The 16,097-nt window shown below is 35.0% G+C and overlaps 1 protein-coding gene across 1 annotated transcript in view; it reads right to left on the bottom strand.

Moving 5' to 3' along the window:
- Nucleotides 1-11,452, bottom strand: part of LOC138703813 (mpv17-like protein) — a 62,667-nt gene extending 51,215 nt beyond the window's left edge. The window contains exon 1 of the mRNA XM_069832007.1: nucleotides 11,350-11,452. The gene's annotated coding sequence lies outside the window, so the exon portion shown is untranslated. The remainder of the gene's footprint in view (nucleotides 1-11,349) is intronic.
- Between the last annotated feature and the right edge of the window lie 4,645 nt (nucleotides 11,453-16,097).

Genomic DNA, 16,097 nt, shown 5'->3' with positions numbered 1-16,097 from the left:
TAAATGAATGAATTAATTAATGAATAAATGAATGAATGAATGCATGAATGAATAAATGAATGAATGAATTAATGAATAAATGAATGCATGAATGAATAAATGAATGAATAAATGAATGAATGAATGCATGAATGAATAAATGAATGAATGAATAAATGAATGAATGAATAAATGAAAGAATGAATGAATGAATAAATGACTGAATGAATAAATGACTGAATGAATAAATGACTGAATGAATAAATGAATGAATGCATGAATGAATAAATGAATGAATGAATTAATGAATAAATGAATGAATGAATGCATGAATGAATAAATGAATGAATGAATGAATGAATAAATGAAAGAATGAATGACTGAATGAATAAATGACTGAATGAATAAATGAATGAATGAATGAATAAATGAATGAATGAATGCATGAATGAATAAATGAATGAATGAATGAATGAATAAATTAATTAATGAATAAATGAATGAATGAATAAATGAATGAATGAATAAATGAATGAATGCATGAATGAATGAATAAATGAATGAATGCATGAATGAATAAATGAATAAATTAATTAATGAATAAATGAATTAATGAATGAATAAATGAATGAATAAATGAATGAATGAATAAATGAATGAATGCATGAATGAATAAATGAATGAATAAATGAATGAATGAATGAATGAATGAATGACTGGAGGAAGTTGATAACTACATAGGAAAGCAATGAGATTGGCCTGGCTGACATTCGGGAATTCGACAGTGACAGGCGGGTCTTCATTCTTTTCAGCGTACAGACAAAGCTCCATTCTCAGATGTGATCTTAGAACCTTAGGGTCCGAAGTCCCAAGCTCTTATAGCCTCTATCAGCATCACAAATCCTTCTGCCCCCAAAACTTCGCACCGGTCTGTTTTTAAGTGTTACAGATGATAGACAAGTGAAGTGGAGATGCAGTATTGGTGGAATGAAAGAGGGGGACAGAAGACTGTCTCAATATGCGGTATATTCACGTGAATTATCTGTGTAAGATAATTGTAATTCCAGAGTTGCCTTGGTTGTGCAGTCAAAACTTAATTAAAGTGTTCTTGTCTCGTCTTCTAGGACAAAAATCCAGAATTCTCTCATTGTGGGGGGGGGGATCTTTATACCTACTTCCATGTGGCAATCTCACATTTACACAAGATGGGATTGTGCCTGTATAGCTATAGCAACGCTGTGATCACCTCGACTTGCACCTCATTATCTTTATGTGAGGTTAAGACACTTCAATTAAGTCCACCGCTGTGGAATAACGGTTAGTATGTCTCACCGTGAAAGGAGCGGGCCCGGGTTAAAATTCTGGTTGGAACAAGTTGCCTGGTTGAGATTTTTTCCGAAATTTTCCCTCAACTCATTAAGAGCAAATGCTGGGTAACTTTCGGTGCTGGACCCTGGACTCATTTCGCCGGCATTATCACCTTCATCTCACTCAGACGCTAGATAACCAGAGCAGTTGATAAAGCGTCGTAAAAATAAACCGATTAGATCAATTCGATTAACAAAACTACGTACAAAGTATGTACATTTTAAAACATTTATATTTACGCATCGTCTAATATGTGCATCTTTAAAGTTGCTTAAAGGCCATGGACCACTCATAGCATGAATGGTTGTCTGTTGTAAATGTATTGTAATGATTGGTTGTTCTCTTTGGTATGACGGTCACCGTTCCTATATTTAGATACAAGGTTCGCGGGTTCGATCTAGATCGGGGGCAATTAATATTAGAGGAGAAAAATCCGCTCCGGCTCCGGGGATTGAACCCGGGTCCTTGGTTCTACGTACCAAGCGCTCTCACCATTGAGCTACGCCGAAGTCCAATCTACAGCACCGAATCGAACTCCCCTCCTCCAGTGTTTTTCCTTTTCCCTTTGTGGCCTGACTCCAAGTTGGGCATGTATGTTGACATTTTATATTGTCAACTGCCATTATACAAGCAGCGCACTCAGTTGAGTGACTTGGTGGCCGGGATTCCACAGTAATATGCACAGTAATTTGTACAGAAATATGCACTGTTGCTAGAAAAATCTACGTAAAGATTATTATATTTTTGGTCCTACAGAATATATCTGTTAAGGTGACAATTAATATTAGAGAAGAAAAATTCGCTCTGGCGCCGGAGGTCGAACCCAGGTCCTTGGTTATACCAAGCGCTCTCACCATTGAGCTACGCCGAAGTCCAATCCACAGCACCGGATAGAACCCCACTCCTCCAGTGTTTTTCCTTTTGTGGCCTGACTCCAAGTTGGGCATGTATGTTGATATTTTATATTAAGTCATCATCATCATCATCATCATCATCAGCCATTCAAGTAGTAGGCCCTAGTAGACCTAGTGTCCTGTTACAGTCTCCTTCCATCTTTTTAAGGGCCGACCCAAAGATCTTTTCCCTCGAGGTATGTATCTGATGATCTGTCTAGGCATTTTGGAACGGTCCATCCTGTTGACATGCTGGAGTCAATTCTGTCTATTGTTGAGGTGTTCGTGAATAGGGGTTATGCTTAATTCCTTTGTTATCAGGTCATTTATTTTATGATCTGAGAGACTGTAGCCGACAGTTCTTAAAACTTTCATTTCAGCTATTGTTAGGCGTTGTATATCTTCATTTTGGATCGTCCAAGGCCGTACATAAGTGTGGGTCTTGCCAACACTTTTTATTCTTTCAGTCTGGTATGTTTCTGTATTTTATTTGTTGTAAAACTTGATTAATGACTCTAAGGGCATTGTTAAAACTTTGAATTTTCTGTGGTATGTCTTGTTCAGCTCGTACGTTAAATGGTATCCTAAATATTTCAAAGAGCTTACTTGTTCCAAAATCGAGTTCCCAATACAAATTTTACTACTGAGCGGCATTTTACCTTGAGAAGTCATTACTTTTGTTTTTACTGTAGAAATTTCCTTGTTAAAATTTTGTGCTATTATATTAAGATTTTTTTAGTAGGTTATTTTACGACGCTTTATCAACAGCTTAGGTGATTTAGCGTCTGAATGAGATGAAGGTGAAGGTGATAATGACGGTGAAATGAGTCCAGGGTCCAGCACCGAAAGTTACCCAGCATTTGCTCATATTGGGTTGAGGGAAAACCCCGGAAAAAACTCAACCAGATAACTTTCCCCGACCGGGAATCGAACCCGGGCCACCTGGTTCCGCGGCCAGACGCGCTAATCGTTACTCCACAGGTGTGGACTATATTAAGATGGTGTACAGAATATTGCAATTCGTATTCCGTGTTAGTAAGGAAAAGTTGGTCGTCCTCATACAGTAAAGTGTCAAGAGAGCTACTGGTTGGAAGCTGGATGTTTCCAGGTATTGTCGATCTCCAGCGTCTGATAAGAGCATTAATGTAAATATTGAATAACATTGGCGATAAAGGGCAACTCTGGCGTTCTTCACAATTTATTGGTTTCCATTCTGAGCAATCTGAATCAATATTAATTGAAATTAAATTTTCTTTATATTAAATTGCTAATATTATTTGATTTGGAGTTTCATCATCTGCCAAAATTTCAAAGCGCTTGTTTCTGTTGATCCGATCGAAGCCTTTTTATAATCAATAAACGCCATATGAGTTTCTTTGTTAAATTGTCTGTGTTTTTCAATAAGGAGTTTTAGGGTAAAGTAGCCATCAGCACATGATCTTCCTTTGCGGAAGCCATTTCGCTCCTCATCTATGATATTTCTGTACTGGGTTTATAATTTAGCAGCTATAATTCTCGAGAAAATGTTGTACCCACTGTTTAGGGGAATCATTCCAGATTTATTCAGGGGTAAAAAGAAACGAACGGTCAAAGCAAGGAGTGGCCTTGATGGTGCATAGATCTCTGCAGAAAAGAATAGACAACTACTGTATGTTTTCTGGAATGCAAGGATTGTTCAAGTCAGAATAAAAATAGATCGAGGATGATGATGTTAATAATAATAATAATAATAATAATAATAATAATAATAATAATAAGAAAAATAATACGCCTAATATTAATAATAGTAATAATAATAGTAATAATAATAACAACAATATGCCTAATATTAATAATAGTAATAATAATAATATGCCTAATATTAATAATAGGAATAATAATATTAACAACAACAATATGCCTAATATTAATAATAATTATTATAAGTACTATAATACTTACTTACTGGCTTTTAAGGAACCCGGAGGTTCATTGCCGCCCTCACATACGCCCGCCATTGGTCCCTATCCTGAGCAAGATTAATCCAGTCTCTACCATCATATCCCACCTCCCTCAAATCCATTTTAATATTATCTTCCATCTACGTCTCGGCCTCCCCAAAGGTCTTTTGCCCTCCGGCCTCCCAACTAACACTCTATATGCATTTCTGGATTCGCCCATACGTGCTACATGCCCTGCCCAACTCAAACGTCTGGATTTAATGTTTTTAATTATGTCAGGTGAAGAATACAATGCGTGCAGTTTTGTGTTGTGTAACTTTCTCCATTCTCCTGTAACTTCATCTCTTTTAGCTCCAAATATTCTCTTAAGAATCTTATTCTCAAACACCCTTAATATCTGTTCCTCTCTCAAAGTTAGAGTCCAAGTTTCACAGCCATACAGAACAACCGGTAATATAATTGTTTTATAAATTCTAACTTTCAGATTTTTTGACAGCAGACTAGATGACAAAAGCTTCTCAACCGAATAATAACAGAATAGCAATAATAATAATAATAATAATAATAATAATAATAATAATAATAATATGCCTAATATTAATAATATTAATAATAATAACAACAATATGCCTAATTTTAATAATAGTAATAATGATAATAACAATATGCCTAATATTAATAATAGTAATAATAATAATAATAATAATAATAATAATAATAATAATAAAAATATGCCTAATATGAATAATAGGCCAAATAATGATAATTAAAATTCGGCGCATTTTATTAAGCTTTTGGCTTTCTAATTTCTAGGGAGTACCACTGATATAAACTTATTAAGCCATATTTCAGCAATAGAGAATATAACATATCGCTAACAAATATTTAAAAGTCTCCAGATGTCGTTATATTGACGACGCTGGATTTTCTTGATGTCATTGGTCGGTTAGACCAAACGCGTTGATTGATCTATGATTTAAGTGGCCATAGCAACGGCCAATCCAAAGATTCAGAATCGTTTAATATGGCTTCTTTCTAGTTACTAATGGGAATAATATTGCAGTTTTGACAGAGATGAAGGAGGGAAAGGATGTTTATAATAATTATACGAAGGGTTAGAAACTTCATGAATGTCTGCTATTGCACGGAACTAATACCCAGTACCTATCTAATGCAGAGCAATATAAAGTTCTTTTGAGGTTATGCTCCATTTTTCCCTGTTGAATGTTGCATAAGAAATCCTATATCTTGCATCCATTGTACTGAGTCTCATTTCAAACCTTTCATTACATTCAATATTCATGGTAATGATTTGAATGTGTCGTTAGTTTTTAGACCGGAAAATACATTGTGTCCACAAATATTGGACGATTATATAATATTACTAGTGGCTTCTGCAGCAAATGCTGCAAACTAAGTAAATTAGACGTTCAAATAAAAATTTTTCAGATTTATTTTCAATAAAGAGTACCAGACATTTTGAAAGTTATTTGCTTCCATAATAATGAAACATACTCCCTCTGAATTTTTTTTATGCCAAATACTTTTTCTTGAACCTATCCACCTTCAGGTTTTGAGTTTCAACGCGAAAATGCAAGTAACAATGTCAGAACGATCAGTGGGTTTTTCATGTGGGACTAAATTTTAGCTAATTCAGGTCATTGTGAATTGTACGCGAAAGATAAAAAAAAAATGTGAGGTTTGCTATGCTTTCGAACAATAGACATAGCATCTTGGTATAGCTGCTGCATGGAGAGCTTGAAATGTATAGGGTAAAATCATTTCATCGTGCTAAGTGATCTTGCTGTAATGATCTGGAGACTACAAAATTTTCTAGGTCTCTTATTTTATCAGTAAGTAATACCTTTTGGTTTTTCCTTAGGAACTGTAATTTTTGCGCTCTCTCGAGCCAATACTGTAGAGAATGACGCATATAAATATCAACACCACACCGCCATTAAGTATATGAAAAAACCCAACCCCACTTGATTAATAACTATAAAAATATTTCTTTTTAATAACAATATTATTATCTTACGTAAGTTTCGTAGTTATATACTACATAGCCGCCATTCAGTAAATTATAGAAATGAAGATCTAATTTCATATATTCTCTACATCTACTTATATAACCCCAAAAGTTTCACTTTCATATCATAAATATAGTATTAATACGTGTAATTAATGAAAAATAGTCGCATCATGGCATTAATTATAATAATATTTCATTTCTAATGGTAATAATGTCATCAAACCATATCAAGTTTTGTAGATTTTAATATCCAATACACAGCTGTACACAGACAATTACACACCGCAGAATCAGACCTTTAAATTATTTTTAGAAATTTTTAAGTTTTTAATAACCAATTTAATTTGAGTTCTAAATATGTCAGCATTCCTGTAGGTCATGGCCTTCGTGTAATAGTCTATTGTTTATTATAGTGTGTGTTTTGTTTTATTCTGAATTAGTTCTCAAAACTGACGAAAAATGGATTTTGGAAAATAGCGAAATGATGTAGGAAAATTGACATTTCACTGAAAACTACTATTTTTCTGAAAAACACTTTGGGTTCCAAGCATCGTAATGAGGGGTCATTTATTAAAATCCATTCAGCTATTTTCCCGTAATTTCCATTACCAGTTCAAATTATATATATATATATATATATATATATATATATATATATATATATATATATATATATAGATTTTTCGCTAATATTAAATAGAAAGATATGATATTACCATAGTCTAGTATATACAGTCACGAAGGTCAATACGTAGGGAATATGCATCCATAGATAGTTGCTAACAACTAGGATCGCTACTATCGCCTCATTACAGACAATGCGAAATAGTACCAGCACAGTCTATTGTTTCTAGTACCTTCACAACTCAAGCTTCGTGACTGTATATACTAGACTGTGATACTATTAGCATTTAAAAGAGGGCTATTTCAAGTTTCGTATTGCCATCTGATTTTCAGTTGTTTACCTATTTGTTTATTGCGTCACCAACAACATTGTTATTATCATTTCTTACGCTTATGTCATGAGATAATGAGTACTTATCGAGTTTTCGTAAGTGTGTGAGATTATAAAACGTTCGTGGCTAATGTTATCAAGGTCTGGCTGTAGTAATATTCGTTATTGGCTTTCACAAATTACAGAGTTTAATAAGACAAGATGTTCTGCCAGTCCATCCGACAGATGACTTCAGGGCTGATTATACTCGGTCCATTGATGCCAGTGTTCATTGTCTGCGATGAGGCAAATTGGCTTCATTAGCCGTCATGGTCGTAGCCAAGGGACGAGTGGGGCACCCTCGCATCAAACCTGTCTTTATTCCAATTTGACAGGAACGGCAAGGATTCTCAGCTTGGGGATCGCAACCCTTCATTCAGGATGATATCTGTACATATTATATGGCGAGGAATATGCAAAAAAAATATATGTATTAGGAAAAAACTTAGGGTCGGGAATGATCTTGGACCGTGCTAACCACTCTGTCAGTACTGTACGTCCCGCTGGTTGTCAATGTATGAAACTAATTAGCTGTAGGAGACAACCCTGATCTCCTACAGCTAATTAGTTTCAATATTGGTAAATCAAATTTGAGAAAGCGATCTCTCTTTCATTTACAGACAACAAAAACACTATCTCATAAAATGTCTCCACTTTTATTAATGCTTCGAACTTACAATCATCTATCAAACAAACAGGATTTAGATTTTTCGTTATCGTACAATATGTACAACAAAAAGTTATGTAAAGCATTACTTGAAACACATGTTCTGTGTTGGTGAGTTTTTTTAATAAATGAATTGAGCCTATTGGGCCTGCCGTGTAGTGCTGTATATTGAATTTATTAACATGGTGTTGTATTTGCTCTGCAATTTGCCAATTATAGCTACGCCTACATTTTGCATTTTTGGCTGTGATGTCTGTACTTGGCTCTTTTTGATTTGTTTTTATTTGGTGTTTTTCATTTATATCTGTATCTGTCTTTTTTATTTAGTTGGTATCTATTTGTTCTTTTTTCCTTCCCTTTTCCATTTTTAATTTGTAATTACATTTGTATCTGTTTTACCTCTTTTTTCGTGTTGTATGAAATATATTTTTTTATCTGTACTGTCTATTGTAATTGAGGCTTTGCCCTGTTATGGACATAAATAAACAAATACATAAATAAAAAAATAAATACATAGATAAATAAATAGATAAATAAATAAATAGATAGATAAATGAATAGATAGATAGATAGATAGATAGATAGATAGATAGATAGATAGATAGATAGATAGATAGATAGATAGATAGATAGATAGATAGATAGATAGATAGATAGATAGATAGATAGATAGATAGATAGATAGATAGATAGATAGATAGATAGATAGGTAGCTAGGTACATAGATAGATAGATAGATAGATAGATAGATAGATAGATAGATAGATAGATAGATAGATAGATAGATAGATAGATAGATAGATAGATAGATAGATAGATAGATAGATAGATAGATAGATAGCTAGGTAGGTATGTAGGTAGGTAGGTAGGTAGGTAGCTAGGTAGATGGATGGATGGATGGATGGATGGATGGATGGATGGATGGATGGATGGATAGATAGATAGATAGATAGATAGATAGATAGATAGATAGATAGATAGATAGATAGATAGATAGATAGATAGATAGATAGATAGATAGGTGGATAGGTGGATGGATGGATAGATAGATAGATAGATAGATAGATAGATAGATAGATAGATAGATAGATAGATAGATAGATAGATAGATAGATAGATAGATAGATAGATAGCTAGGTAGGTAGGTAGGTAGGTAGGTAGGTAGGTAGGTAGGTAGGTAGGTAGGTAGGTAGATAGATAGATAGATAGATAGATAGATAGATAGATAGATAGATAGATAGATAGATAGATAGATAGATAGATAGATAGATAGATAGATAGATAGATAGATAGATAGATAGATAGATAGATAGATAGATAGATAGATAGATAGATAGATAGATAGATAGATAGATAGATAGATAGATAGATAGATAGATAGATAGATAGATAGATAGATAGATAGATAGATAGATAGATAGATAGATAGATAGATAGATAGATAAATTTAATGTCATCCAGCGATTTACAGCCATATACAACGTCAGAGTAGATATATATAATACATGGCTACTACAATATGAATAAATGTAAGAATAAAGAAATGAATGTACAATGACCAGATAATCACAAAAACAGGTTAAAAGTTTTAAAAGAAAATGGTATAAAATCAGGTCAAAAATGTACATATTTGTACAGATTTGTAAATTACATGAGGTTAAAACAAATAGTATCTAAAAAGTAATATTGCTAAAATCATTGACACTGTAGATTGGATTTGCCATCAAGGTCCTTCTCACCATCCTTCTGAAAGTACAATATGACGTGTTTCTTATATGCAATGGTAAAGAATTGTAAAGTTTATAAGATATGGAAATAAAACTATTGCTTGTAGTACTATATTTGTACTTGGTGAAATATATGTCAAGTCTGGAACGGGTAGGAAGGTAGGAGAGACCAGCGAGCTTGAAGGGGCAGGTTCGAGCGAGCTGGATAGATCCGCTTCTTCAAAGCAGACTTCGGTTCTTGTCACGCTCGACAAACTTGGACCGAACATAGCGCTTGAAATGCACGACACTAAGCCAAGCTAAATGTTCCTCTCAATGAATGCCAATAATGATTGTGGTGCTACAGATAGTTCTAATGGTAGTATGAATATTCAGGGATAAACTTATCCATCCCCTTTTCTTTTCTACCAAAATTTCTACTTACATTTGTCAAATGAAAGGCGATGATTATTTGATTGATTTTTCAGTATGGAGAAAGGTCGTGGACTAGACAACTAATGCCTATGAACTGAGTCTTAATCAACACGTGGCTACAAGGTGTAAGTTCTTCTTTATACAGGGACATCATTTTATTTTTACTTCAACTTTTATTGTACCTGAATTTTTTAATGTACTTCACTCCCACCCCTTCTACTAACGAAGTTCCAACTGTCCTCCACACAGAACCAAAGCCGCATAAATTAAGCAGTAATGAGTTAGTGAGTATAGTACGTTTCAGAAATATGTTCGCGTTTTCCAGTGACGAAAACGTCCAATATTGAATCATATTTTCGCACAGGTACTGTCGTCCGTTTGCTTACGTCGCATCCCGATTTCCCCCACCTGCTTCTGCTCGCTCCACTGTAAAGACTAGTGGCTGGGCTTTCTTAGCTCTTTTCTGAAAACATTAATTTCTGTTAGGAATTAATTGGACGTCTACGTAATATTATGCAACTGTTTAAAATAACTTAAATAAAAGGGCCTCGTTAAGTAATTAACTGTCACGTGATTTCCCCTCTTTCTACGATCCTGCGACATTACCACTTGGACGGACAGTAGATAGTATGTCTGAGTAATTTTATCTGTGCGGGTCGGGCAGAAGTGAAGATTGAATTTACAGTACGTAAGGTACTCTTTTATAGAGTAGGTACAGAATTATTTCAACATGAGTTACTAAGTATGAAGGACGAAACTGCTAATTGGAATTAGATGCAATAGTCTATAGTGCGATAATAGGCACAAAAGAACTGAAGCCTGTATCGAAATGAACGGCCACCATTTTAAAAACTGTGTTTAAATATCCATATTATGATTATTTTTCAATTTAACTTCATTCTCTATATTGTACGCTAATGTGCTGTAGACAGTATAATATACACTGCATAATGAATACGTTCGCATGGATAAGTCAGTTCGTGAGTGAAACACTTATTGTTAATACTGTACTGTATTTTGATTAAACAAATCCTATTGAAAATTATGAACTCAAAATCGCGATATTTCCTAGTTTACGTAAATGGATGAACTACTTTTCTTCCATCCTATACTTGTAAAGTGATTTGTTTGTATTTTACGCCAGTATCACCGAACTCCAGTCGTGGAGGGGGTAGCAAACGGTGTTTCCGGGTCTCAACCGTTAATCCAAAGGTATAGCCAGGTTAATATTAGAAATGTTAGTAAAATAAAATGATGTCCCTGTAGAACTAAATAAGTAAAGGCTTAAAAAGTAGCAAATCCAACGAATGGATATCACAATGATTTTCTACTCACTGTTATTCTCTTCACGAGAGTTGCTAGGCAGAAATGCGCACGGATTCACGTAATGAAACGTACTGTGTACTGATTGCAGAACAGAAGGTCGGCTGGATGCTCGCTATCTCAAGATACCGGTAATTACTTATTATCACTCTCCGTTCTGCTTCAAGTAGTAAGTAGCACGATAGAAATATTCAGGGTTACACAAAACTATTTTCTCTTTCATTTACAGATATTTTCTCATATTACACAACATGTCGATGAATAAGACGTGATAATAATGTGACGGGCACATGAGATTCGATCTCACGACCGGCAGAAGAAGGGCTAGGTCGGCCGTGGTTCAGGCAGGTTGCGCGGGCATCTGCTTCCTGGGGCATGTGCTGTGGCGGAGAGAGGAGAGGAGAGAGAGAGAGCGACCGCGGTAGAGAGGAGAGTAATCCAGATTATTCGAGAGTGGAATCTTCCGGAAATTTCTAGCATTGTAGTGTGGTTATAAATTACGACACGCGAGTGAACTTGAGCAGTTTAGCAGTTAGCAGTGTTGTTATAGTCAGTGGACAGCAAGTGTAGCAGTGAAGCCAGCTTTGAGACCGAAGTTCGACTTGAGTTGTGTCCGTAACTGTGGAGTCGGAAGTCCTGAGTTTGAGTGCAGTGGACCGCAGTTGGGGGACCTGAGTTCGAAGTTCAGCGGATTGTCTCTGAAGGTCTGGGGTTCGAGATACTGTGAACTCGAGTGACTGAGCTAGAAGAATTAGCCAATGCAAACGAACTGTGAACTGAGAACTGATAGCTCTGATTTGTAAATAGTGCTTTGTGAACATTAGTTAAGATTAACAGTTCATTGTTGTTCTCAATAATCCAAGTAAATTGGCATTGTATCGGTGGAGTGCAATAACGAATACTGTGTTACTGTGTGGAATGGAAATCCCATTGTTGACGGGAGTAGAATTAAATTGTAGAAAGTGAAGAGTTATTGTTGTAAGAATAAAACTACATTATTGTTTTGAATTTTAAAAGTTACAATAATTATTATCGTCTTGAATTTTATTTATTTATTTATTTAATCTGACAGGATTAAGTCCATAAGACCTTCCCTTCCATCCTACCAGATAGCACATATAAATACAAAAAAGAAATACAAACACTGATGAAAATAATACAAATTAAATTAAAGCCCTATAGAGCATACCTGCACAAACAGCGCTCAACGAGCGCGAGCGCTCCTTCGGAGCGGGAGAGCTGTGTTTACCGCTCGCCGAAACGGAGAGGAAGATACGTCAGAATGACATAGACTTGCTATAGGTAGAGGAGAGGGAAACGACCACTCAATTATCTAGTGGAGTGCAGTGTGTAGGCCTATTCTGAGTAACTGTTTCACGTTGCTAACCTACTGCTACAGTACAGTATGGAGGAATCTAAAACACGGAACATAACATTTAACGATTTACAGCTGGAACTTATTGATCTTCAATGTGGCCTAAGGGCTAAAGATCGTTTGAATAATACTACTAGCCTGGTTGAGTTTTACAAGACTAAACATTAGCAATAATATCCACGACTACACAGGCTGGCTGTGAAAATGATTGCTATGTTTGGCTCAACATTTATATTTGTGAGCAACTGTTTTCTATAATCAATTTTAATAAAGGCAGACATCGAACATCTGTAACTGATGTTTCATTACGATCAGTAGGCTACTGTTCCTTTCAGCTGCCAACAGCATAAAACCTCGTTTTGAGGTACTGATAAATAAAAATATAATAAATTGATATTGTACATTTAAGTAGCTGTAGAATTTCTATTATTTCTGCAAAATAAATATTTATTTATTAATTAATGATAGTCCAAGATAGTTTTGCAAACACTGAACGGGAATTCATTTCATAAACACTCGTACTAGTACTTCTTTTGGTGTATATTTTGTACGAGATCACCCCTTCTTCCAGTCCAACCTTATACAGAGCGCAGCTAATATCTGCATTCCGCTCATGAGCTGTGAGCCGGCTCGGAGAGCACAGACCTTGTGCAGGCCTGCTATAGAAGGGTCAACAGGATCAAAAGAACACTATAGAGCTCTCATCGAACTAATACAAAAAAAAAGAAAGAAAATTAGAGATAGCAATGATAATAGTGATAACTGATAATAATAATAATAATAATAATAATAATAATAATAATAATAATAATAATAATAATAATAATAATAATAATAATAAAAAATACATTACATATTAATTGTCAATTTTACAACAGCATAGTTACAATATTTACTATATGTCATGGGTTAAGCCGAAGTTGCGCAACCTGACAGATATTCAACAAGCAATTCCATGAACTAGAATGTGATTTTTAAATTTAAATTTGAATTTTGATATTGTCCGACAGTCTCTGACATGGTCAGGGAGAGAGTTCCAGAGGCGTGGAATAGATATGCTGAAAGATGATGAGTAAAAGGATGTTCTGTGCAGAGGAATAGAGAGAAGGTACATGTTCCGGGTTCGAGGTAGTGAAAGGTAAACAAAACGAGATGCTAGGTAAGAGGGTGTGGATGATTTTAAATAGTAATAAGAGAGAGTTGAAGAATCTTCTTTCTTTAAGTGGACTCCAAGACAACAATTCTAGTGACGGTGTTACATGATCGAACTTTCTAATGTTACAAACGAAACGAACGCAGATATTGTGAACACGCTGTAGTCAATGGGCAAGATCAGTATTTAGATTCGTGAATAGAGAATTGCAATAATCGAAGTGGGGCCTCACTAAAGTTTGGATCAGGTTCTTTTTAAGGCTGAGAGGTAAAACGTTGGTTAAGTGTTTGAGGGAATGAATTATGGGAAAAGTTTTCTTACACATGTAGGTCACTTGACTTTGAAAATTTAAATTTGAATCTAAATATACTCCTAAATTGTATATATGTAATTGTAGTATTGTTTATTTTTGTATTTGATACAGTGGCTAGATCTATTTTGTTTAATGCTCGTTGGTGGTCCATTATTATGGCTTATGATTTGTCTGGATTTAGTGTGAGTCCAAATTTTTGCGCCCATTGAGCTACAGATGCTAGATCTTCATTAATTCTGATCACAGAGTCTTCTCCTTCAAAACACATTTCGCAAAAATGAAACACATTTACTAATACTCAAATGAGCATTAAAATTCCTATAAATTTCCTTCTTCTTTTGGTAATGATTGGGCTATAACCGGAAGTTTAAAAATAAGCCTTCAAGTACGCATGCTCGATGAGTAGGGTTTCCTTTTTTTCTCATTCTGCTCCCCCTTACTACCTCTATAAATATAGCTCGTCATGTCAGTTAACGTATTTAAATTCATTGTGGTACACTGGCGTTAAAAGATATCTGGCCATATAGCAGAAGGACAGTGTTTTACACATAGCAATTTTCATTATTGTACAAGATACAGTAATGGAGGAAAAAAATGTTGAATATTTCCAAAATTTTATTGCTGTAAGCTGTACCTAACCCCTTAAGGAGACTTCTTTGGTTGCTTTGGCCTTGTGTAGCTGTCCTTGAACAGGATCAGAATTTTTATCTCTTACATCAGAAAAATATCCTTATCACCGCCACGAGTTGCCTAGCAGACATCGTTGTTACCTAATAGATTACTGTGTGAAATTCATTCAGAAAATAGCAAACAATTTTATCTTTGCACATGACTGCTCTATAGAGAGAATACGACTGTTGATAAAATAATGAAACTGGTTTTTATATTATTCTTGATTTAAAGTTTATACTGAACTACAGAAAAGATGATGTGATGTCTTCACGATAATGGGGTGATATAAAATAAGAATGACTGAAAGTGCAAAATTTCGATCCTATCTTTTTTATTACTGTAATTTTGTTTTATATTTCGTAAGAAACATTATGGAGGAGACGGCCTCCAGATATGGACGGTAGCTGTGAATATATTCAATAAGCAGTCGCGGACAGCCGATGAGGGGTGGTCCTCCAGCTTGGGGGTTGGGCGAAGGGCTAACAACCCATCACCGTAAAAAAACAGCTTATAACGAATCCTTCAAAATCAGCCTCGGATTGGGACTGATTCTCTGGCACGACCACAGACATAGGTTTGGAAGTAAATCCCGAAAAGACAAAGTATATGATTATGTCTCGTGACCAGAATATTATACGAAATGGAAATATAAAAATTGGAGATTTATCCTTCGAAGAGGTGGAAAAATTCAAATATCTTGGAGCAACAGTAACAAATATAAATGACACTCGGGAGGAAATTAAACGCAGAATAAATATGGGAAATGCATGTTATTATTCGGTTGAGAAGCTCTTATCATCCAGTCTGCTGTCCAAAAATCTGAAAGTTAGAATTTATAAAACAGTTATATTACCGGTTCTTCTTTATGGTTGTGAAACTTGGACTCTCACTTTAAGAGAGGAACAGAGATTAAGGGTGTTTGAGAATAAGGTGCTTAGGAAAATATTTGGGGCTAAGAGGGATGAAGTTACAGGAGAATGGAGAAAGTTACACAACACAGAACTGCACGCATTGTATTCTTCACCTGACGTAATTAGGAACATTAAATCCAGACGTTTGAGATGGGCAGGGCATGTAGCACGTATGTGCGAATCCAGAAATGCATATATAGTGTTAGTTGGGAGGCCGGAGGGAAAAAGACCTTTGGGGAGGCCGAGACGTAGATGGGAAGATAATATTAAAATTGATTTGAGGGAGGTGGGATATGATGATAGAGAATGAATTAATCTTGCTCAGGATTGGGACCA

Source organism: Periplaneta americana, chromosome 7, assembly GCF_040183065.1.
Source record: "Periplaneta americana isolate PAMFEO1 chromosome 7, P.americana_PAMFEO1_priV1, whole genome shotgun sequence".
NCBI classification, from domain to species: domain Eukaryota; kingdom Metazoa; phylum Arthropoda; class Insecta; order Blattodea; family Blattidae; genus Periplaneta; species Periplaneta americana.
The sequence above is the reverse complement of the archived record's forward strand: the minus strand, read 5'-3'. Positions and strand labels throughout refer to the sequence as shown.